Source organism: Crocuta crocuta, unplaced genomic scaffold, assembly GCF_008692635.1.
Source record: "Crocuta crocuta isolate KB4526 unplaced genomic scaffold, BGI_CrCroc_1.0 scaffold64, whole genome shotgun sequence".
In the NCBI taxonomy this organism is placed as follows: Eukaryota; Metazoa; Chordata; class Mammalia; order Carnivora; family Hyaenidae; genus Crocuta; species Crocuta crocuta.
This window is the reverse complement of record NW_027530640.1, coordinates 4,486,931-4,512,319: the sequence shown is the minus strand read 5'-3', so window position 1 is coordinate 4,512,319 and position 25,389 is coordinate 4,486,931. Positions and strand designations below refer to the sequence as shown.

General features: G+C 39.0%; 1 protein-coding gene across 2 annotated transcripts in view; it reads right to left on the bottom strand.

Annotated features, from left to right (window-relative positions):
* Window positions 1-24,347, bottom strand: part of CDC42SE2 (CDC42 small effector 2) — a 119,843-nt gene extending 95,496 nt beyond the window's left edge. For both annotated transcript variants that reach the window (XM_077768581.1, XM_077768582.1), the window contains exon 1: window positions 24,245-24,347. The gene's annotated coding sequence lies outside the window, so the exon portion shown is untranslated. The remainder of the gene's footprint in view (window positions 1-24,244) is intronic.
* Between the last annotated feature and the right edge of the window lie 1,042 nt (window positions 24,348-25,389).

Below are 25,389 nucleotides of genomic sequence, written 5' to 3'. Positions count from 1 at the left end.
ATAAAAAAAAAAAAGAAAACGACCTCCTCCCTCAAGAAAAGGGTGAGGATTATTATTTCCTTAGGATATAGTCTCAGAGACAAAACTACTACTCTTTTATGTATTCCAGACTGTTTTTCAAACAGAAACAACAAAAATAAACAAAACAAAACAACAACAACAAAAAGGTTCTATGCTCCCTCCAGAAATATATTTAGTGCTTGTGTCACTGTACTCAGGTCAATTGGAACCATTTCTTAAATCTTAAATCTGCTAAGAGAAACTTATTATTATTAAAATTAAACACTTTTTTCCATATTTTAGTCTTTTTTTTTTTTTTTTTGCAAAGGGAAAGTTCTCTGCCTTTAAAATAGACATCTTAACGCACACAATTGTTATACTATACATAAATGTTTTGATTTCTCAAGAAACAGAGAAATTAGTTATTAACCATTTTGGTCAGCAATAATGAACTTGTTTTAACTCTGTTCTACTTTGGTTTTTAACTTTAAAACTTTCCTTGAAGTCAAAATACTTTTTAAAACTAGTCACAAGAAAAAAAAAAACCCCACATCCTAAAAATAGTCACAAGAAGCACCCTCCTCCTAAAATAGGCAGATTAAAAGGACACAACACTGAATCCACATGGGTTACACGAATTCCCAGTTTCCTGAGTGCAATGTCCAACTGACTACAGAGATATTTTAAAATAGGAGTGCTTGGGTTGCTCAGTGGGTCAAGCATCCAACTATTATTTCAGCTCTGGTCATGTTCTCACAGTTCATGGGTTAGAGTCCCGTGCTGAATTCTGCGCTTAATAGCACGGTGCCTGCTTGGGACTCTCTCCCACTCGATATGCCCCTCCCCAACCTCTGTGTGTACTCTCGCTCAAAAACTAAAATAAACTTAAAATAATAATATAAAGTAGCAGAAAGGAAACAAAATACTTATTAACTTTCTATAAGCCAAGTACTTAATATGTACCTCATTTAATCCACCAAACTTATTACCCTCACTTAATAAAAAAAGAAAATTAAAGTCACCAAGACTGAGGGCTGACCATGCAGCAAATATGTGGTAAAGTTATGGATCAAACTAAGGTGTGCCTGGCATACCTGGGGAGTGGTTCAGTCAGGTTAAGTGTCTGACTATTTCAGCTCAGGTCATGATCTCAGAGTTCATGTGTTAGAGCCCTGCAACCGGCTTCATGCTGCCAGTGTGGGGCCCGCTTGGGATTCTCGCTCTCCCTCTTGCTCTGCCCATCCCTGGCTCATGCTCACACTCTCTCTTAAAAACAAAACCAAAACCTTAAGGTGTGCCTAATTCTAAAGTACATATATCTTTCTGCCACTTTACAAAGCTTCCCAAATCACTAACTCTGAAAATGAAACAAGATTTTCAACACCAGTACTGCCATATACTATGTGACTAATTTCTGAGCCTTAGTATTTATCATTTTTACCAAAATAAGGTATTTACTCACAAAATACAAACATGGGAGACTACAAATTCACTGAAATGGAAGTCTAAAAAATACCTATTTCTTAAACAGCAAAATGTACAGAAATCTACACATTTTTCTTAAATTTATATCAAGATTCACTGAACCTTCCAACATTTACCAACATGTGATCACTGGTTGAAAAACATTTTTTTAACAACGGACTCCCAGTCTCTACTTCAGACAACAAATGCATCATTTCTCAGTAGAAAAGCCCACATCAAGCACAATGCCTTTTTTTCTTCTTTACCACATGAGAAATGTTTTCAGGATTATATGCACCAACCAGGAAGTAGCGTTACAAGTTAAGAGAAATGGCTACTTAGCTTACTTAACAAGAAAGAGTGCAGGAGCTTGTGAGCAAGCACTAATACAACAAAGAAAAAGACAAAGTCAGAAATAGTAAAAACAAGGTAAGAAACCAGATTTCTACAAAGGTAATGAATACAGCTGTGATAAAGGAAAAGTCATTTAAATTATGTAACTCTTACTGGACTCGTTATGAGTTTTAAAAACCACGTTTAGTCCCAAACAACGTCTTCATAAGATTAGGACTGCTTTCCAAAGCATGAAATATGCCAATACATATCAGTGATTCTTCCACAAGGATTTGCAGATTTATAAACAAAAATCAACTCAAACATTAATACACGAATTCTTAAACTAAAAGCCTTTTTCCAAACACTCCTTCACTCCTCATTCTAACATATGAAAAAGGGTAGCATGGAACACCTGGCTGGCTTAGTGGTAAGAACATGCAGACTCTTGATCTTGGGGTTGTGGGTTCTAGCCCCATATTGGGTGTAGAGATTACTAAAAATAAATAAATTTTAAAAAATAAAAAGGGTAGCACTATCTAATGAAATTGTCTTGGATAGATGAAAGCCTTTAATTAGACATATTTTTCTCCTAAAATTATTTTAATATTAAAGCAATGGGGGGACTTGGAGCAGATTAAAAAACATAAACTTATGTACAGCCACTTATTTTTTACCCTAGGGCTATGATTAAAATAAGTCCACTGTACACAGAACCATGTACTGTTTTCCTTAGCTAGTATAACACAATCAAGCTATTGTGCAATGGTAAAAGAGCTCTTAAGCAAAAATTACTGCTGAAGTAATTTTTGAGTTGAGGTGACTTACCACATTCTACTCTCCATAAACACCATTGTTTTTAATCACAACTTTACTTATAGCTTTACCCACTGACAAACAAAATTTTCACTTTCCAATGAGATCCTTTCAAACTACAATTTACCTAAAAAAACATTCAACAAAATATTACAAGCGGTGATCTTAGCGTGATATAATTATGGATGTGTTATTTTCTTTAGCATATATGTATACTCTTGATTCTCTGCATCAAATGCTATTTTTTTAGTGCTTGTGCATAAGAGACAGATCTTTAGTTAAATCATAAGAAATGTAGGTGCCATATTTTAATTATCACCAATGCAAATTCACTTACTAACGTAATGCAAATGTCACTCAAAAACTATAAGGAAAAGAAAGTAACCTTATGGTGAGGGGAGAGAAAATGATGAAATAAGGGTGGAAAAAAGCTTGCAACATCCAGGTGATCAGAGGAAAAACAATATAGAAAAACTACTAAAATCTGAGAAACAGGACAACATCATTTCCTTGACTTAAAGATTCATAGAAGAAATGAGAGTAGCAAGAAGTAAATGATCAGAGACAGCAGGTAAGCACTTAAGAGTATAATGGGCAAAAGAAAACAAAAAGGTCGGAAAAAAAAAAACACGAAACACTGAACTCAGGTGTATTTCTGTAAATCATTCCAACCAGCAAATTTTAAAATAAAAGTTACCTAATAATTTATGACTCAAATTGAATCAGGCCTGTGTTCTTCACCAGAAACAGAACACCTTACAATGTGAGTGTAGCAACTCAGTAGCAAAACCAAAATCACCTTGAGGCATCTCAAGGTCTTGTGTGACTGATTTGGAGTGTACTAGTTAAAATAAGGTATGCAGCTAAACAACTGATGTACACACATACAAATAGTCAGTTTATGCATATTAAGAGTCTACAAAACATCATCAAATGTAAAGGGAATACACTTTTGAAGAACAAAAAAGGTACAGCACTAAGGTAAATCCATGACTGAACTGACTTCCTGACTACAATGAAGAAATTATCTTTAAACCGAAATAAGTAACTCTACCAAGTTAAACCACATGACACTGTCAATATTCAAGCATTTTTATCCATAAAAACAACAATTTCATATGGTTCCACCCACTGGTCTGCTGATAAATATTTAACAACCACTTCTCTGGAAAAAAGGCCCTGATTTGTAGCTTTTGGAGATTACCATGTTGTAAAGAGTCCTTCCCACAGCCAGTTTCGAGCTGCCACCATGTCATCACTGAACATGGAGCTAGAGAGACACACGAGATCAGCTTACCAGCTCCAACACACCATTAGTTCTTCCCAATACTCTCAGCGCAGTTCCTAAATTTTCTCATTCTTTCCTTAAATTAAGCTTTTACCTGTATAATCCTGTTTCCTCCTTTCCCTAGGTGAGAAGGAATACACTTTTAAAGTATCAGTGAATTAAAATTCATTCACAATAAAGATTCACAATAAAGATGAAGCCAGTACCTCATTTTATTCATTCAACAATAAACACTTATCTACCAGTGTTTCACATTATGGGCACATGAAAGTCTATCAGACAAGTCAAGCAAGTCAAATTATTGCATACTACATAAAAATAGGGAAATGTTTAGACTGGTTTATGAAGAATAATGTATGCTTAATGCATCAAAAGTTATTCATTTAGAAACTTCTAAGTCACCTATTTTAACAATTTATTTAAAGTATTTTTTTAAATGAACAGGAAATGAGACTTTTAACTCAGGAAAAAAGAGTTTAAAAATAAATAAGTTTTAGGGGCACCTGGCAGGCTTAGTTGGTGGAGCGTGTGACTCTCGGTCTCAGGGTTATGGATTCGAGCCCCACATTGGGTGTAGAGATTACTTTAAAAGAAAATCTTCAGTATTAATTAATTGACTTTAAAAAGTTTTAAAAAAAAATCTTGTCTCAGCAGAAGGAAATACTTGAAGTTTACAATATCATTAACTTCCTCCACACTTCCTTTTCCTTCTTAAATGTTAGTTAAATTACAGATTTAAAAGGGCATTTAAAAACAAGTATTTTTCACCAAAAAGCACAAATATGCTTATAAATATTATTCAATAAAATTGTGCACATTAATGTAGCTAGCTGCTAGCTTACCACAGAACTACAATAAAGCTACTTATAGTTCTCCCCTTTTCCGAGGGGATGCTTAACTAGGCAGTGCAATACCAAGAGGACAAAGTATACTCATAAATTTTTGTACACTGAAAAGCTCTACAACTATAAGAGCTCTTTTTGACCTCTCTACAAAAAAATTAAGAAATGCTAAGTACACTGCCAGGTAAGCCACATTCTTGATCACAGTTTTCTTTAACAAAAGGAGTTTGGCAACAGATAAGCAACTAAGTTCTGGCTCCCAATCTCACTTGAACCAATATCGCTGATAAAAGAAAGGGATAATATAGCCCACTTGAAGAGTCTAGAAAGTCCATGTAAATCACCAACACTCAGAATTCAAGAAACAGCCCAGAAGAAGTATGGGGCAAGCCAAAATAATCTAAGTGTTGTCACCCTACTTCTAAATCAGGCTTTCCTTTTCTTTATTCCATTTACCTTACTACTCTGTTCCTTTCCTATCTCCTCTGTCCCTTACCTTTTTCCTCTGTATTTCACTTTCCATACACAAAAAGTGATTTGAACATACTTTTTCCTCTTGTATCTATGTCTTTATGTAATTCTTAGAAGACTATAAGGTTTTAGGTGAAAAATTTTTAGTCAAAGTAATTTTAGTTACAGAAACATACATAACATACATACAAATCAAAGACATGAATAACAAGTTAAGTGGCCGCTTATTTAACAAATGTGAATGCTCATCCTGTACAATTCATTGTTCTGAATACTGAGGATCCTTCAATGAAAAGAAAGTTCTTTCCCCAAGAACACTAAAGCAAAACTGTGCTTGGCAGGTTTAAGAAAATTGGAGGGAGCCTGCGTACCTGGAGTGGAGTAAACCAAGGAGAAACTACTATGACATGTCATCAAAGAAGTTGGAGGCACAGACAATGGAGGGCCTTGTAGGCCCTGTTGTATTCTGGCTTTTACTCTCACTAAGGAAAGGCACTGAACAGTTTTGAATATAGAAGGAAAATAATCAAACTTTCATTTCAAAAGGATCATCCTGGCTACTGTTCAAAAAAGAGGAGAAGCACCAAAGACACTAGGAAGGAGGCAACTAAAATAAGACAGGCAAGAGATGATGGTTGCTTAGAGAGGCAGAAGCTGAAGATACCAAGTTATGGTTGTATTCAGCCTTATGGTAGATTTTAGGATAAATGCAGTACTTTCATGATACATTATTTTGAATTAGATGTGGGAGTATGAGAAAGAGAAGTCAAGAATGTCAACAAGGTTTCAACCAGAAAAACTGAAAGAAGGAAGGAGCTGTCACTATTTAATAAGGGAGACTAGCATAGGAACAATCACTGGGGTGGGAGAGAAAGAAGGATGAGGGGTTCAGTTTTGACTTATTAAATGTGGGATGTCTACTTGGGAATGTTGACTTGACAGTTGGGTATACATGTCTGGGCATTAAGAAAGAGAACCAAGCCGAAGGTAACATTTTTAGTTTGAAATATATGATAATTCTAGTTAGAGAATAGGATGAGATTACAAAGACTACATGTACATACAGAATAAGTTTAAACATAAAGCTCTGAGACACTGCCTTATTTTTTAGAAGTTAGGGCAACAAAACAGAACTAGCAAAAGAAACTAACAATAAGTAGTAGTGTCCCAGAAGCAAAAGGAAAAAAGGTTTTCCAAGTTGAGAAAATTATCAACCATGTCAAATGCTGCTGCTACTACATCCAACAGCATTAGCACTGAGAACTGACTAGGGAATGTATCAGCAAGGAGGTCATAGTAATCTCAACAAAAGTAGTTAGAGTGAAAAAGATAAAAAAAAAAACCCATAGGTAATGGATCCAAAGAGACAGTACTGATGACCACAAAAAAACTCTTTCAGAGAACAACAGCTGAAGAAAAATGTGTTGTTGGGGGAGGTTTATTTGTTTGTTTTTTAAAAGACGGGAGAGATTTCAGCGTATCTCTACTCTGATAGGAATGATAACAGTAGAAATGGGAAACAGTGATGACGCAACACACTGGCAGGCAGAAGACTGGCATGAGTACAGAGGCAATGCAATGTCCTTGACAGCAGGGTACAGAACCAAGGTCAGAAGAATGGAGGCCATGATGGTCATAGCATAATAGAAAACCCAGAGAGTATAGGTAAAGAGGCAAACTTTCCTTCTGATTGCTTTCATTTTTAATATACAGGAAGTAAAGTTATTAGCTGAAAATAAAAAGAAGTGGTTGAGTTTTAAAGAGAGATGTAAAATGGTCATTTAGGGGAGTGGGAGAGTGATTCAACCAGGGAAATGTACTAAAGGCAGCATGAAGGGCCCTCCTTAGGTCAGGTCACTGGTCATAAATTTACTGGGAGACCAGGTCAGCAGCGTAATGTTTTCCTCAAGCTACACTCAAGGTAACATACAGACTGGTCTAGATGCACAAATGAACTGGAGGAGAAGAGGCGAACTGCCAGGTGAGTACAGTGAAGAAGTGCTACAGAGAACTGAGGGTGTACAAAAGGTAGAAATTGTAACACGGACCATGGATTCAAAGCACTGTCATGGCAGAAGGGGGCTTGGGACAGTAAAAAGATGGTGGTAGCAATGGGCTACAGGTCCCAGACACAGAAGTACTGTTTAAGTGGAGATAATTAAGAAGCTGGAAAGGTGTGATGCTGAGGTCCTGGTGGAATACATGAAACTGAGTCATGTGAAATAACCTTAATAAAGTAAGGATGGGTCTGGTTAAAAAATTATAGAATTACTATGATGACTAAAGCAATACCTCTCTCTCCTTGGGCATAGTGAGCCTACAGATGAGAGGAACTGGAAGGTGAAGGGAATGTAATAGAAGAATTTTATCAGAAGAATTGTAGCTGGAAGATTCCCAGACATGGAATCCCCAAGAAAACCATTTCCAGCACTTCTGAAGAAAGGGTCCACTTTGAACAACTGCCCAATCCAGAAGGCACCAAAGCTAGATCATAAGGGGATGAGCCAGGTTAAAAATCCTACCTTTTCCCCCCCGTCCCCTTTCCCCACTGAGCTGGACCCTAGACAGGTGAATTGGACAGCATATTAAAGAGGAGCTGGTAAGGGTGCCTGGGTGACTCAATGGGTTGAGCGTCCGACTTCGGCTTAGGTCATGATCTCACGGTTCGTGGGTTCAAGCCCCATGTCTGGCTCTATACTGACAGCTAGCTCAGAGCATGGAGTCTGTCTTTGGATTCTGTATCTCCCTCTCTCTGACCCTCCCCTGCTCACGCTGTCTGTCTCTCAAAAATAAATAAAAACATTAAAAAAATAAATAAACAAAGAGGAGCTGGTAAAGTAGGAGATACCTACTAGGACTCCTATTCCAAAGCAAGCTTCTAGATCTCAAGAGGTTCTGAGCTAGAAAAGTTCTAAATTGTGTAAGAGTTTTAGGACACTGAACATTATACTGAACTGTGTTTTCTAATGACTAAAATAAGACTATTATTGACAAGGGAACACTAGAATTTTTATTATCTAAAAGTGACTAGAAAAGCTATCTGATCTTCCTAAAAGGTCATCCACAGGCAGAGAAATTCTTAATCTACAGGGACAGTTTGAAGGTATAGGGAGAGAGAGCTGTTTTCTACTTAAACTTTATCAAATCCCATCCACTACACAAAACAGTTCCACAAATATACATGGGTTCCCACTATATGTAAGTGCAAAATATACTCAATGCTGAATATACAAAAAAATCAGTTTTGCTTCATTAAGCAAAAAGTGGAAGTGGATAAGGCAAACGAAACAAAATTATTTTATGTTTTACTAAAAGATGCTTATAATAATTCAATCAATTGAATCAAGATTCAATATAATCGCAAATATAATTGAATATAATCTCAAAATTATTTTATGTTTTACTAAAAGATGCTTATAATAATACAACTGAATAAAGATTCAAAAGGAAATCTTAGCAGGAATTTCTAAATGGGAAAGATCAAAAATGAAAATATCAGCACTCATGGGTTAGTCATTTTCAAAGACACCTAAATTTAATATAGAATTACCTAATGCTTTCTAAGAAAAAAGAGGAGGTTTGTTTTGCTACAATCCATTTTTACTAAATTGCATTCGCAGGTATTTTATCATGTCACGATAAAGACAACTAATTAGCAAGTCTTTTGGCTTTCAGTTCAGTTCAGTCCTGGTGGATGGGATCCCATAACTCTGAGCTAACTCCTGCTCTAGTCATTGTTAGTATTATAGAAAAGTTCAAGTGTTCTTAAGCTTTGAAGTGAGGTACCAGGATACATAAAGTTAATTATTAATAAGCTAAAGTCCAAGTTATTCCATATGGGTATGCAAAAAAAAAAAAAAAAAATCAGAATAAATTCCCTCACCTAGCTAGTAACTAAGTAATAATGATAAGCACACATTTCACTCCATCCTTCTCCAGAATGCACAGGGAACCCATAATGTTCCCCCTCCACGACAGATCTAACATCTACTGTTCAATAAAATGTTAAAGTATTTCATGAGAATGGAGATTAAGAACACTGTAACAGATGAAAACCAATATTCATTTCCAATTATGAGAAAAAACTTATTACTTATAAACCACTTTGAAAATGTTTTATACAAATGCTAATTGATACACTCAATCTATACAAATAGGAAAAGAGCTGCAATATGCTTTTTACCAGCATCATGCTTAATCACTCTTAATTATATCTGACAAAGGAAACACTTTGTAGAGCACTCTCAAGGGTCCCCCCAAAAATTTAAAAATGAACAAACGTCCTCCTCCCATCTGGTAACACATACACATACCCTGTCTGAGAAAGAAAGCATCAACATTTCAAATACTCCAACAATTATAAAATAGTGTGATCCTGGAATTTATTTAGACTCAAAACACTACAAACTCCTCCCAAGGAGAAATAATACTTTGAAAACAAAGTATTATTTAAGGTATAAAAACCTAGTCATTATGGGTTCTTACTTCTTGAAAAAAAAAATTAAAATGTCTCAATAGTCTTCACTTGATAGTAGCCAAAAGGCCAAGAAGTGATAAAATGTCTCAATACTCTTGACTATCAGCAATTCTGATGAGGAAGTTCACATCCAAACAAAATACACCAAGCATTTTGTATTCAACGTAACACAGCTTGCACTGACTTTTAAAAAATATTTTTTTCTTTATTAGAGAGGGGAATGGAGAGGGAGGGGGGAGGGAGAATGTGCGTGGGGAGGAGGGGGAGATCGTCAAGCAGGCCCCACACCCAACAAAGAACCAAACTCGCAGAGCCAAACGAAGCTCAATCCTATGACTCTGGGATCAAGACCTAAGCCCAAATGAAGTCAGCCGCTCAACTGATTGAGACACTCAGGCATTCCTTGTTTACACTTTTTTAAACATCATTATTAGCATCTACTATCAGGTTTCTTATCAGCATCAGACTATCAGCATTGTATTGTCACAGTAACTCTTCCTACTAGAAATATACAGGTAAAGAAAAACTATCACAACTCTCTACTACTAAAAAGCAAGGAATTATGTTCAATATTACTCCCAAGCACAACCACAAAAAGTAGCCAATAAATCTGAAACTCTTAAGTTCTACCTGAAGCTATCTTCAATGTTTAAGGTGTTAACAAACCAAAAGGGTCCACCTAACCGAAATGCTATCTATAAAAAATTTTTATCCTACATTATTTTGTAATGATCTGAACTGACTTTGGAACACAACAATTTGGCCTTCTGATGAGGCTAAATAAAATAAACACTGTTTTGGGGGCACCTGGGTGGCTCAGTAGGTTGGGCATCTGACTTTGGTTCATGTCGTCTCACACCTCATGGATTCCAGCCCCACATCCAGCTCTGTGCTGACAGCTCAGAGCCTGGAGCCTGCTTCAGATTCTGTGTCTCCCTCTGCTCTCTGCCCCTCCTCAGCTCTCAACTCTGTCTCTCTCTCACTGTCTCTCTCTCAAAAATAAACAAACATTAAAAAAAAAGATTTAAAATAAGCAGTTTTTTTAATCCTATGTATTTAAGACAAAAACAAGCAATGCAACCTTACTTTCAGGATATGTTCAATACGACAAATTGCATTCTCTTTTTTAGTAAGCAGTTTCATCACAGTTGCAATACTAGATAGAGGAAAAGTCCAAATATGGAACCATGAATTATTAGTAACAGTCCTTCCCTTTTCAGCATGATCAAGTCAATATTGTATTTATTTGTAAATAGTGACTAAAAGATCAAATCAAACTTCTGAATAGATGCTTTAAGACATTTCTTGTAGGAGCACCTGGGTGGCTCAGTCGGTTAAGCGTCCGACTTCAGCTCAGGTCATGATCACACGGTTTGTGGGTTCGAGCCTCGCGTGGGGTTCTGTGCTGACAGTCAGAGCCTGGAGTCTGTTTCAGATTCTGTGTCTCCCTCTCTCTCTGCCCCTCCCCCACTCAAGCTCTGTCTCAAAAATAAAAAAATTTTAAAAAAAGAAGATATTTCTTGTAGAAGAGGAATCTACTGTATTTCCTTGTACATTTCTAATAACTTAAAATGTTGTATAGCAAAGATTATTTACAGAAAACAACCAGAAGTACATTACTCTTCAATAAATACACTGTACCAAAATCATCCAAAGTGGAAGAAGGAGAAAATAAAAATCCTAGTGTGTTAAATCTCTTCCTTCGTTTTAAAACGTAGACTGGTTTTATAACAGTCAATACGAAAATGCATTGTCTCAGCCCTAGGAAGTACTTATTAATCATTAAAGAGACTGTGAGGGATCTACACTTCCTGCAGTCCACCTGCCATCTTTCCCAACTTTAAGTAGGCGGCAAGGGTACAAGACAGTCCCTACTTGCAAATTGATAATGAGGAAAGAACTTCACGCTCAGGTTAAAGCGATGATTGTGGGTTTTGTTTGCTTCTAGAAACTCGGCAACCAACTCAGGTGCCAGTACATAACGCGTGCTTAATGAACACCCATTGACTAAGGCTTGACTAGTGCAACATTAGTCTTCCTTCCCCCCCTAACTTTAGAGTTCCCTCTAGCTCCAAAAGCAACTTAAGACCAGGCCACCACGTCCCTCAAAAGCCCATAAACTTATTTATTTGTAATGACAGAGAATGTGGGGGTCTCAAAAGAACAAAATACAATCCAAGCATTTCTTCTTTAATTTCTTTGCTCTTTCAAAACAAAATCAGAAATAGCACTTATTTTTAAATAACAGTCAACGTCTACCAACTTTCCTCAAAATTAAAAGTTCCACATTTCGACCATATTTTCTACACTTGTAACACTGATAACTGATTATTAACACTATGTATACGCTGGGTAAGAGCAACAGAAACTACATATTGTATGCCAACGTTTTCTCCTCGAGTCAAGAGGGCATACGCCTAAATTTTAACTAGCTCTGAAATCAGTGTGGAGGTTTCAAGGTTCGCTCATTCATTCACAGAACTTTACTGAGCACCTACCATAAGCCAGGCTCCTCAACAAAACGTTAATTTTGTGAACTGAACCTCAGCACCAAATTCCCCTACAGGAGCTCATCATTTACAATAAGCTAAAGAGAAATCCCAGTGTTGTTTCAAGTACACATTAAGTCAGCCCATCGAGGCTCCTTTTCGGCTATGGATGCGGCATCAGCGAGCCGCTACCTACCACGCCCGTGACCAAAAATCACAACGAAAGCAGCAAGCGCTCGGCAAGACAACCTGTAAGAGTAACACGAGCTCCTCCGAGGAGGTGGTCAGTCAGGGCTTTCTCTCCGGGGCCCACAGAGAACCGCGGCGAGACCCGCAGGCTGAACGCACCGCACGCCTNGCCGCTGCCGCCCCGCCGGCCCCACCCCCTGCCCCGCCTGGGCGTCGGACTCAGCCCGCGACCCCCACGACGCGCAGCGCCCTCCAGCTGCGCGGGTTAGGAATCCTCTCCAAGGAGAGAGGAGGGCAGAGAGCCCGGGCTGGAGCCCGCGCGGGAAAGGACGCGCCGGAAGATGGCGCCCAGGTCTGGGTGGGAGCAGACGACAGCCCCTCCTCGCCCTGCGCCGGGGGGCTGGCAACGGTGGCTCGCGCCCCTCCCCGGACCGCGCGGAGGGGAGGTGCCTGCGCTCGAAGTGCGACCCGGGACGCTCCCAGGCTGGCCAGGGTCGGCGCTGAGCCTTGGCACTGCTTGTCGGTTGGAAGCGGTGGAGAGACAGATGCCCCGAAATCAGATCACTGGATCACAACATTTTATTAATGGAAACGTCGGGATCGTTGAATCTGTCATTAACTGGCTTTTCCAGCCTAGAACTTCCACCTGACATTTGAAAAGTGTGAACGTGTCCTGGATCCGAGTCTTCTTTAGCTGTGTATTTTATACATCCCAGAAACCAGAAACCCCTAAGAGCGCCCATCTAGCAAATGCCTGCAGTAAGTTTTCTGCCCTACCACACCTGGAATGTCATGTATAATACATTGTCTTCTCCATCTAGATTGATTATATTTGTGCAATATTAGTGTTCTTTTTTCCCCTAAGTTTATAATTCTCCCTTACTCAAAAAGCAGTTCAACACCTAGCCACGGTCCTTCTAGCTAGTTGCTCCGAACAAATACTTTGTGGAGTCCTTGGCTCCTTTCCTTCATCTTCACCTCCAAGCTGTACAGCAAGCCTGCGAGTTAGTTGGACCCTCAAAATAAATCAGAATCAAACCGCTCATCACCTGCATTATTTCCATTTTCTCTTGTCTGGATCATACTTCAGGGGCCTGCTAAAGGGTCTCCCTGCCCACCATTCATTCAGTCCATTGTCAGAACAACAACCAGAATAAAGAATACTCTCTTGGGACGCCTGTGTGGCTCAGTGGGTTAAGCATACCACTTTGGCTCAGGTCATAATCTCAGGGTTTGTGACTTTCAGCCCCACATTTGTGCTCTATAATGTTAGTGTGGAGCCTGCTTTGGATCTTCCATCCTCCCCTCTCTCTGCCCCTCCCATGCTTGCGCAGTATCTCTCTCTCTCAAAATAAACACTTAAAGAAAAGAATACTCTCTTATAAGAAAAGTCAGCTCCTGGCTCATCTGGTCAAAATCCTTCAGTGGCTCCCTATTTCACTGTAATAAGCTATGGTTATTAAAGTGACCTACAAAGCCCTTGCTTTGCCTTGGCCCCTCCCCTGCCCCACTCCAGCTCCAACCATCCTCCATCCTTTGTTACTTGATGATTCCAGACAGACTAATACTTGGGGCCTTTGCGAGAGTCATTTATTCTGCCAGGTACGTTTTCCTGTGTCTACTTTCCCTCTTTTAACTCCTTGCTCAAATCTCACCCTAAAGGTGATTCTTAGCCTGACCACACTATTGAAAACTGCAACCACCCCAGGGCCCCTGGGTGGCTCAGTCTGGTTAAGCCTCTGATAACCACTCAGGCCCTGATCATGGCGTTTGTGAGTTTGAGCTCCACATGAGGCTCTGTNCCCAACCCCAACTCTCAGTCCTTCCTAACTTGCTCTTTTTCTTTTCTTTCCGTGACACTTGATTATTTATTTATTTATTTATTTTTAATATTTTTAAGGTTATTTATTTATTTTGAGAGAGACAGAGTGAGCAGGGACGGGGCAGAGAGAGAGGGAGAGAGAGTCCCAAACAGGTTATCGCTGTCAGCACTGAGCCCAATGTGCTGGGCTCACAAAGAACAAGGTCATGACCTGAGTGGAAACCAAGAGTTGGATGCACATCTGACTAAGCCACACAGGTGCCCCTGTATGTTTATCTTTTAAAGTCCATCTTCTCCAATATAATATGAAATTCTGTTTTGTTCAACTGATATATCCCAGTGCCTAAAGCAAGTGAAATAAAAAGATTTTTAAATCCCGAAATGATAAAAAGTTCAAAGAAAAATAAAAAGACCAATTTTTTATTTTAAACTTGCTCTTGTCCCACTTTTTCAGTTAACCATAGATCCTTATCTACATTATAATATAAGCATTCTGATTTTCTAGTTACCTAAGTACAGTGAAAGCTTGACATTTAATGCAGTTTTTCTACCCTTTGATACACTGGTATTCTGTTTCACTAAATAGGAATAATGTGTTAAACTAGAAAAAGCTTTCTGGCCTGAAATTCAAAGGCATATTAATTCTAAAAATTTCCCAGAACAAAAAACCCAGGAAATTCCTCTAACTGCATGTGAATCTATAATCATCTCAACCTTTTTTTAAAACATGGGATGCTAAAAAAAAAACCCAGAAAATTCTTGAATTTGATATATGTGTTTGTAACACTTCCTTGGAATTGCAAATAAGGTTTTTTTTAAGCTTTATTTAAGTAATATCTACGCCTCATGTGGAGCTCAAACTCATAACCCTGAGATCAAGAATCCCAGGCTCTTCCAACTGAGCCAGCCAGGCACCCTACAATTGTAGTCATTTTGTGTGAACACCTTAAGTAATAATATTTCCTATCATTTATTTCATAAAGGTTAATATTCATTATGTAAACATTGCTTTCAAGTTTCCCATAGTATGTTTATAACATATCATATGCAGTTGAATGCCCTGATAATACCTAATTTCAGTTACTACAGCTATTCATACACCTCTCTTGTCGATAGAAAAAAAAAATCAGTTAAGAATACAATTCTTGAGGGGGCGCATGGGTGGCTCAGTCAGTTAAGCGTCCGACTTCGGCTCAGGTCATGATCTCACGGTCCATGGATTCAAGTCCCACATTGGTTCGTGTTGACAGCTTAGAGCTTGGAGCCTGTTTTGGATTCTGTGTATGTCTCTCTCTCTGCCACTCCCCCGCTCGTGCTCTGTCTCTCTCTGTCTCAAAAATAAATAAACTATAAAAAATAAAAAAAATTAAAAAGAATACAATTCTTGAAAGATACCTTCTGTATGAAAGTCTGTTTAATTATTTGGTGTGTGTTATATTTATAGCATATTCTCTTAACATATTTATCTCTTATGATTTAAAACAATTTAAAGCTATAGATTATCCTTACAGTTTAGATTTTTATAGAATTAAATGGACTCCTTTTGTTTAAAAACCACTGATAATGTGTTTCATCAATGTCAAAACATGGTTTGTAATTACAATAATACCAAATAATAATTTTTTTTTAATGTTTTACTTATTTCTCAGAGAGAGAGAGCATGAGCAGGGGAGGGTCAGAGAGAGAGGGAGGCACAGAATCTGAAACAGGCTCCAGGCCCTGAGCTAGCTGTCAGAGCCCAATGCGGGGCTCGAACCCACGAACCGTGAGATCATGACCTGAGCCGAAGTCGGACGCTCAACCAACTGAGCCACCCAGGCGCCCCTACCAAATAATAATTTTATCAGAGTTAATATTATGATGTGGCTCTACTGTCCTTAAAATTGTTACCAACTAAAATCTTATTCCAAAGGACAGGCGGAAAATAGACAGTGTTCATGATTTACGTACATAACGTACACTGAAAATACTGTTAAGTGTAAACCCAACTGTTGTACTACAGAAGTTTTGTTGTAGTGCAAACTGTTTTGCACACTTATTAGTTCATAAACAAGAAGATGACCTCAACAAAACTAACGGTATATTTGTGCCATAACAAATGGAAATGTTAATGCAAAGAACAACAGCAAGAATGTGTTTGTCTGTCACTACTCACATAGCTGCCACATTGACTTGTTGCTGCAATCTTGAATTAGTTAAATGCATATCCTTTTAAACACGTAAATGCCAATGATTTTTTCCCAAAAGTATGGTATTAATATTTTAAAATTACTTTCCAAAATTTGATAGCAGCTGTTTCCAACCAAGAGGAGAAACTCTATATAGTTTCTCACATATAGTTCAAACTGTACTACAAAATAAGCTGGATGACCCTGAGCAAGGTTCTTAATCTTTCTAAGCTTGTCTTTTCTTCCAATTTAATGGGAAGATAGCAGTACTTACCTCCAAGAATTGTTGTGAGAAATCCATGAGAGAACTCAAACAAAGTTCTTAGCCTTGGGACTTGCACATACTAAGTGCTCATAAATGCTAGCTATTATCATTACACAAGCATATAATTAAGCTCATTGACCTATATTTTTATACTGAGAAAATGGCTCATAATAGGCACCAAATGGGATGGTTTGAGTTCTACATCAAGATCGTATAATATGCAATTAAATGAACATTATTAAAGAGGCACTCACATTTCTTCTACCACCACCATGTGCCAGGCACAGTGCTAGATAACAAAGGAAGCTAAGAGAAATAAGGCTCAGACCTAGAATAGCTTTACAGTTCGATGACATACAGTTAGCAAATAACTACTTGCAGAGTAGTATAACCATACTTCCTGGTTTGTCAAGAACACCTTTTATCCTGGCTTACTAGTTATTTGTGCCTCCTTCCATTCTCAGTGGGTCCAGGTTCAGACCATAAATTTATGTGGTCACCCCCTAACTAGAAGTATGTATGACAACATGCTCAGAATACAGAGAAGGAAGCATCAGTTCTGTGTAAAACTCTAAAGACTTAAATTGCTCCTTGAAAGGAACATTTAAATTGGCCAAGTGGACCAAAGGAAGGGGGGAAAATAGAAGGAAGATCTCATTTTTATTATTCCAAGTCAAAACCACAGAGCGTTTGCATACTTGTTAATAAATCTAGTAAATTCCCTTGACCAATGTTAACATGGATTAGTTTGGCGATTTTGCATTTTTTCCTAAAGATACAACAGGACTACTCCAAGACACAATATAACATATTCATTTCTTGATACAACAAATATCTATTATGTACCCAAGGCCTGTCTTTGATGTGATAGAAGTACAAAAAAGTTCTATAAGACACAGCTAAGCAACATAAGATCTAGTGGCAAACACCAAATATCTTACCTAACAGTCAACAAGATAAGGAGACACAGAGCACATGAAGTGTGACTTGGGGAGATTGAGAAAAATAGGGAAACACCTGGAACTTACTGAGAAAGGGGAACATTACCAATTCAGAGGAGAATCATAATACATGGCCCTTTCTGTGACTGAAGCGGCCGAAGGTAGAAGAACCTGAGACAAACTTGGCTTCACACTTTTAGCCAGAGCTGCTCCTTGCTGATCATCAAACCACAAATATTCATTGAATGCCTGCTGTTTGCCAGGTAGCATACCAAGTGCTGTGGGAAAACTTAGTATAAAGCATGGTCTTTGTCCTTAATGAAATGTCACACAGCAACATTTGAATAATTAGACACAGTAGCCTTATGAATGCAGTTGAGGGGATCACTGAGGTCTGTATTGTCAGAAAAGGTCCCTTAGAGGGAAAGGAATTTGAGGTGGCTCTCTGGGAAAGAAGGAGTCAGATCAGTGTTTTCTAAACTGTGGATCGCATGCCTCTGGTGGTATGGGGGATGATTTTAGGTGATATACTTAACTGGAGCAGGGATGGAGGGGGTGAGGATGGGGAGAGGTAGTTTGGGGTACATGCATCTTCAACACAGAGCCTGAGATGTACAGTGGATCCTTGAACAATGTGAGGGTTAGAGGCATAATTGAAAATCCACACTTAACTTTTTCTTCTCCCCCAAATTAACTAACAGCCTACTGTTGACCAGAAGTCTTACCTGATGTGGAGAACAAAGACAAAAGAAAAAAATTAAACTTCCTTATATCTTACGGCCCAGTGACAAGTACTTGACCAGAGTGAGCTGTCTCATTGTTAATACGTTGCTAAAGATGAAAGGCAACCTCAGTTTGACACTAGCCCAGCCTCCAGGATCCTGTATATCTCCTTTAACATATAAAAGCCCCTTCAGAAACTTCCTTTATCTCTACCCCCCATATATATGGTTTTTTAAAAATTTTCTTTAATGTTTATTTTTGAGAGAGGCAGAGTGTAAGTGGGGGAGGCAGAGAAAGAGGGAGACACAGAATCTGAAGCAAGCTTCAGACTCCGAGCGATCACCCCAGAGCCTGTGGCGAAGCTGGAACTCACAAACCGTGGGATCATGACCTAAGCCAAAGTCAGACGCCTCACTGACTAAGCCACCTAGGAGTCCCTCAAGATACATATGTTGGCAATCCCATCCTCCAAACATATTGCCCACTGATGTTAACCTGAAGGGTCTCATGACTAAGATTTTAGTAGACAGTAATAGATTATCTTCTCCTAACAACAGCTAGCCCTTTAAGGTCCTGGAAACCTTGCTTCCAAATTCCTTAGAGACCTACACTATCCCTAACACCCTACCAACTTGAAAGTGTATAATCAGCCACTTCCCACAACCCCAGTGCAACTCTTTCTGCTCATGGGTCCTGTCCCTGTTCTTTAATAGAATCACCCTTTTTGCACTGAAGACATCTCAAGAATCCTTTCTTGACCATTCATTCCCAGACCCAACATTTCACATCCTTACCTAAAACATAAACAGTTGATTAACACATATTTTGAATGTGATGTGTACTTATATTGTATTCTAATAATAAAGTGTGCTAGAGAAAAGAAAATGTTATTAAGAAAAGATGAAGGAAGGGGAATACCTTTATAGTACTGTATTTAATGAAAACAATTCATGTTTAAGTGGACCCACACAGTTCAAATTCATGTTGTTCAAGGGTCAACTGTAATTGCATTACAGCCCCTCAGCTTGAAATAAAAATCCCAAACTGAAACAAAAAAATAAAAATAAAAACAAAAAAGGAGTTAGGAATTATAATAAAAATGCCCTTGGGGACAACCAGAGAAGAAGAAAGGAGCCTTTTGATAATCATTCTGCAGTGTCAGGTTAAGAGACTCGCACTGACTAAGAATTAATTACCTTTTCTTTTTTTCTTACAGGGAACACCTATATATGGTAGGTAATTCAAATCTTCCACAAACGATAGTGAGAAAACATTCCTCTATACATTTGTTAATGTTAAAAATATGAGTCAGCTAAAAGGAACCTCTCAAGTAAACAACAGTAGCAATAAAGAGAAAGGGGATGTGCCACTTAGGAGAGCACAAGGTTGGGCAAGCAAAACCTCAGTAACTGGCATTTCATTGAAGGGGAGTTCCCAAGAAGAGCAAGAGCCACAGCGGCTTTTGAGCTGAATATTGGCAGGCTGGCATATGGGAGTGGGGAAAGAAAGAACCGGTCCAAAGGGCCGGTTCCCAAGAGGGACTGAGTTCTGCACTGTGCTGGGGGAAGGGGGATACTCTCTGCACCTCAAGGAAGCTCCTTGGCTCAGAGGAACCAGCAGAATTGGTCCCAGTGACCCAGGAAGCCATTCAGAAGGCACCAGGAGGACTCCCACCTCCGTGATTGACTAGGGCTTCAGCAAGAGGGGACACGGAGGCTCCAACATACCTCAAAATGTCTGGACACTGCTGCCCTTAAAACTGATGGGTCAGAAATGTTATAATTCCACCTAACAGAGAGATTTACTTGTTGCTTTCACAAAGAAAGGTTTTTTTTATGTATATAATTTTTTAAAGTTTAGTTATTTTGAGTGAGAGAGAGAGAGAGAGAGAGAGAGAGAGAATGGGGGAGGGGCAGAGAAAGAGAAAATCCCACATAGGCTCTGGTATTGTCATTGCAGAGCCCAACATGGGGCTCCAACTCACGAACTGTGAGGTCATGATGTGAGCTGAAACCAAGAGTCAGACACTTAACCTACTGACCCAGGCACCCTTCACAAAGAAAGTTTGTGATGAGCAAGATTTGAGGTTAAAATTGGAAGAAAGGGAACATAATTTTTCACGTCCAATCCTCATTCCTTCTCAAGCCAATGTTACTACCTGATAGTAATATACCTCTTGTTTTTGTCCCTGTGATTAGCTAAGCTAAGTAGCTGGCAGAATTCTGATACTCTGCCCCGTGCCACTGCCACTGTGGTAGCATATGTGTCCTATATAATCCCCAGGACTATAGTGGGCAGATTGCTGAAAATGCATCACTCACTCCCCGCAGTATTCTGTGCCTGCATTCCTGGAACCTGTGGCTAGGATAAGAAAGTCCCATGATAATGTTATGTTATAGGTCATAGTTGACCTTAAAAGAAGATAATCTGAGTGAGTCTCATCTCTCACTACAAGAGCACTTAAAGCAGAGAGTTTTCTACCACTAGTGGCAGAAGGAGAAGTCAGAAATTGAAATCATGAAAGAGACTCGATGAACCACTGCTGGCTTGAAGATGGGGTAGCGGGCGGGCATATGACAAGGAATACAGTCAGTCTCTAGAGGCAGGGAACGGCCCCTGGCTGACAGCCACAAGGAAACAGGGACCTAAGTCTTAATATCGACAGCGAGCATGAATACTGCCAACAACAATAACGTGCTTGGAAGCTGATTTTTCTCCCAGAGTCTCCAGATGAGAGCTCAGACTTGCAGGCACCTCGATTTTAGCTATGCGATAACTGTGAGCAGAGAATTCAGCAATGACATGCTGGACTTCTGACCTACAGATAATATGAGCTAATAAATGGGTGTTGTCTTAAGCCACTAATGGTAATTTGTTACACAGCATTAGAAAACAAAACCACTGTTCACCGAATTAACTCTTCTCTAGACAGGATGTGAGGTAGTCCTCCAGCCTTGAGTGTATCTGAATTTCCACTCTATGGTCAATCCACAAGACAAATAGATCAATACTCAGGCATTAGTAAACAGCTCTGGGTTATTTATGATTATGTAGGGAGGGGAACGCTGGGGAAAGACTGGAATTTCTTATAATTTGGCATATAAGGGACTTCAGTTTTATTTTCATTTGGGTAAAAAAGAAAATTGGATCTCATTTTGAAGTAATTGGCTGGTAAAACCTCACAACAGTGGGTAGTATTAGAATTTCTGGCAGCATATGGTGCCAGTCTCTGAAAAGGAAAGACCTATGAGAGTGTTCTCTAGTAAAAAGAGAATGATACCTCAAGTCAGGCAGATTTGAGTAAGTTTTACTGACAGACAGCTAACTGTCTGATCATGGCTTATAGGAAATTTTCTTAAACTTGTTGAGCCCCAGTCTACCTATTTTAAAAGAGGAACAATACCTACCTAATAAGATTTGGGGAGAATTAAATGAAGTTTAGTTCATGTAAAATCTCAGTGTCTGCAGCACAGCAGACTATCAATTAATTTGTCTCCTCTACTGGAGTATAAATTTTTTCTCAACTTCCTTGTAATGTTTTTAAAGTAAAAGTAACTGAATTATAGCATACTAGAGTAATGCTATCTTACAGAAATAAAATGCATGCTACACATTTAATTTCAAATTTCCTAGTAGCTACATGAAAAAAAATTAAAATAAGCATATACAATTAATTTTAATAATATGCTATTTAGCCCAGTATGTAAAATAATGTCATTTCAACAAGCAACCAATATAAAACTGTAGTAATAATAAATTTTACTTTTAACTAATAAGCTAAACCTTCAAAGTTGTTTATATATTTTATACTTACAGCACATCTGAATTCAATACAGTCATGTTTCAGATGTTCAATACTGGCACATAGCTATTGACTATGGTATAAGACAGCTCAGTACTAGATCTCTAAACAAACATTTCAAAAAATTCTCCTTTATTCTTTCTTAATTCTAAAATAAACATGAATAGGTGATAAATAGATAATTATAGATATTGCAAACACACATGCATATACATTACACTCTGACATAAACTAAACAGATATTTTTGTTTTTGTTTTTTTAATTCATTGGTTCTTAGTTACAACGAGTTACACTTCAATCAGAGAATTAAGGTATAAGTGGTAAATGGGTTTCTAATTTCAAATTCCAAAAATACTACAAATCTGGGGTGTCTGGGTAGCTCAATCAGTTGAACATCTGACTTCAGCTCAGGTCATGATCTCCCAGTTCGTGGGTTCGAGCCCACGAACAGCTCTGTGCTGACACTTCGGGCTCTGTGCTGACAGCTCAGAGCCTGGAGCCTGCTTCAGATTCTGTGTCTCCCTTCTGCCCCTTCCTTGCTCATGCTCTGTCTCTCTCTGTTTCGCAAAAATAAACATTAAAAAAATTTTTTAAATACTACAAATCAGAGCTATATAGCCAAGTAAAGTAAGAGCAGGCAACCATGATAGCCTGGTGAAAGCAAAATCCTGTCTTACACAAAAAAACACAGGTGGACTTTTAAAGTAACTTTAGTAGAGGGATCCCTGGGTGGCTCAGTCGGTTAAGCATCTGACTTGGGCTCAGGTCATGATCTCACAGTTGGTGGGTTTGAGCCCCATGTCAGGCTCTGTGATAACAGCTCAGAACCTGGAGCCTGCTTCAGGCTCTGCCCCTCCCCCACTCATGCTCTGTCTCTTTCTGTCTCAAAAATAAATAAAACAGTAAAAAAAACCTTTCAAGTAACATCAATTTAGGGTTATATATTCATTTCCTTTGCTTTTTCTATTTTTTACATTTTTAATGCTTATTTATTTTTGAGAGAGAGACCATGAGTGGGAGAGGGGCAGGAAGAGAAGGAGACACAGAATCGAAAGGAGGCTCCAGATTCTGAGCTGTCAGCACAGAGCCTGACGCGGGGCTCCAATTCATGAGCTGTGAGATCATGACCTGAGCCCAAGTCGGACGCTTAACCGACTGAGCCACCCAGGCACTCCCGTTGCTTTTTCTTTCAAGATACTAGACTAGACTTTTGGATTCCACACAAGCTTGTTTCTTCTTTCTAAGTCAGCATCTCCATAATTGAGAATGAGAACTAAAGTACATTGGAAATGGTGGGAAATAGGAGTAATACACAGTGGCCACCAAAAGACTCACAGAAAACCTGTAACACTTCTACTAGGATCCTCAAAGATGATTCAGACAGTAATCTTGCCTCTAGAGTGGATACACTCAGGGAGGAAAAAGGAAAAAAAAATCACAAAAAAAACCCACCCAAAACCAACAGAACATATCCAAACATGGGTAATACAAGGGAGAACACTGAAAGAAACTGAGAGATCCCAAAAAACATACCATGAGTATATATAAGAACAAAATCCTATTCAGTGGCAGTGAGGGAAAATTTTCTAGATAGGTATCCTACGTGAGAGGTTTTTATAAATGGTCTTTTTATTTTTAATGTTTTAATGTATTNGGGGGAGAGAGAGAGAGAGAGAGAGAGAGAGAGAGAGATTCAAAGCAGGCTCCAGGCTCTAAGCTGTCAGCAGAGCCTGACACAGAGCTGTAACTCAAGAACTGCAAATTATGACCTGAGCCGAAGTTGGACGCTTAACCAACGGAGCCACCCAGGTGCCTCAAAAGTGGTCTTTAAAGATAGTTAATAGGGCTCCATGTAATTCAACAGAAATATGCTGCCTACCTACTATGCAGCAGTTCCCATAGAAAGCAGTAGAGATACAGTGATGGAAGTCAACACTAAAGCTGTTGGGCTGGGGATGGGGAGTAGAGGAAGTCAAGGAGAAACCAGAAAAATGTCACAGCTGTGGATTCTAGCAGCTGTTGGCTCTTCACACCACCTCTGACAGCCCTCTGTCTCTTAAGTCTTCCCAGCTTCTGCCTCTGGTACCCACAAACAACTTCTTGAGTCTTCTCTGTTTCTGACCCTCCATGTACAATAGAACTCTTGGTCTTACCTTGTCCGCAGGCCAGCCTGGCTGTGGGATGAGTTTCACCTCTGACCCCTGCCTTGCAGCCAGATACAGACCCTGCACACCTTCGCTCTGGCTCTAGCTGTGGTCAGGAAGCTGCTGAATCGAGAAGCTGCCACCACAGCTTCCGGCTCCAGCGTTACTCTAGCGTGAAGAGGAAGTTGGGCAGAGTTCAGTAAGTATCACAGAGATAGTTTGGGCAGAAGACGCCTCACTTAGTCTGTACGGATCCAGTAAGGATTCTTAAAAGATCAGACGCTTGAGGGGAATTATCCAAAAATGAAAGGATCAGATTTTTTGGCATGGAAGAACCAAACGAATGAAATCGAGGAGTGATGGAGAGAGTTGGAATTAGGGAATGAATGGAATCAGAGAAAGCGGCTATGGGCACAGAGAGGAAATGATGTTGGACCTGCAGAACGACACTACATTGTACTAAGGAGTCTAGCTTTATACAGAATATGATCATAAGTAGTGCAATAAGACAACACACATGAATGGTATTGCTTTAAGAATAAAGTTTATGTATATGGCCGTATCGTTAAAGTATCACGTATAACCTTTGAACTTCAAAATATTCCTGCTTCTTACTTCCTTGATAAGATCCATATAGCATTGTTTTTTCATAAAGGATAGTATGGGAAAAGCTGAAATGGAAATTTTTTCAAGTTTATTTATTTATTTTGGGAGACAGGGAGAGAGAAGCCCAAGCAGGCTCTGTGCTGTCAGCGCAGAGCCCAGCACGGGGCTCAATCCTACCAACTGTTAGATCACGGCCTGAGCTGGAATCAGAGTTGGGCGCCCAACCTACTGAGCCACCCAGGTGCCCCGGAATGTAATTTATAGTATCTACATGATTGTTTTATATTCATCTGTGTAAGTTTTTAATAAATCTTCAGTATTGTGGAGATTGACTTCTTGCTGGGTTATTTTCCCTTACTATGAACAGTTTTGTATTAACTACAGCTACCTCCTTACAAACAGAAATTGCACACACCTGAGATTCAATGGGCACTGTCAATTTTGTGAGTTATTCTGCTATTCATGTATTGTCTCCAAGACCATTTTTACCCCAGTTTTCTCTTCTCTCATAATAAGGAATTGCATACACTGCTTTACTAAACAGTAGA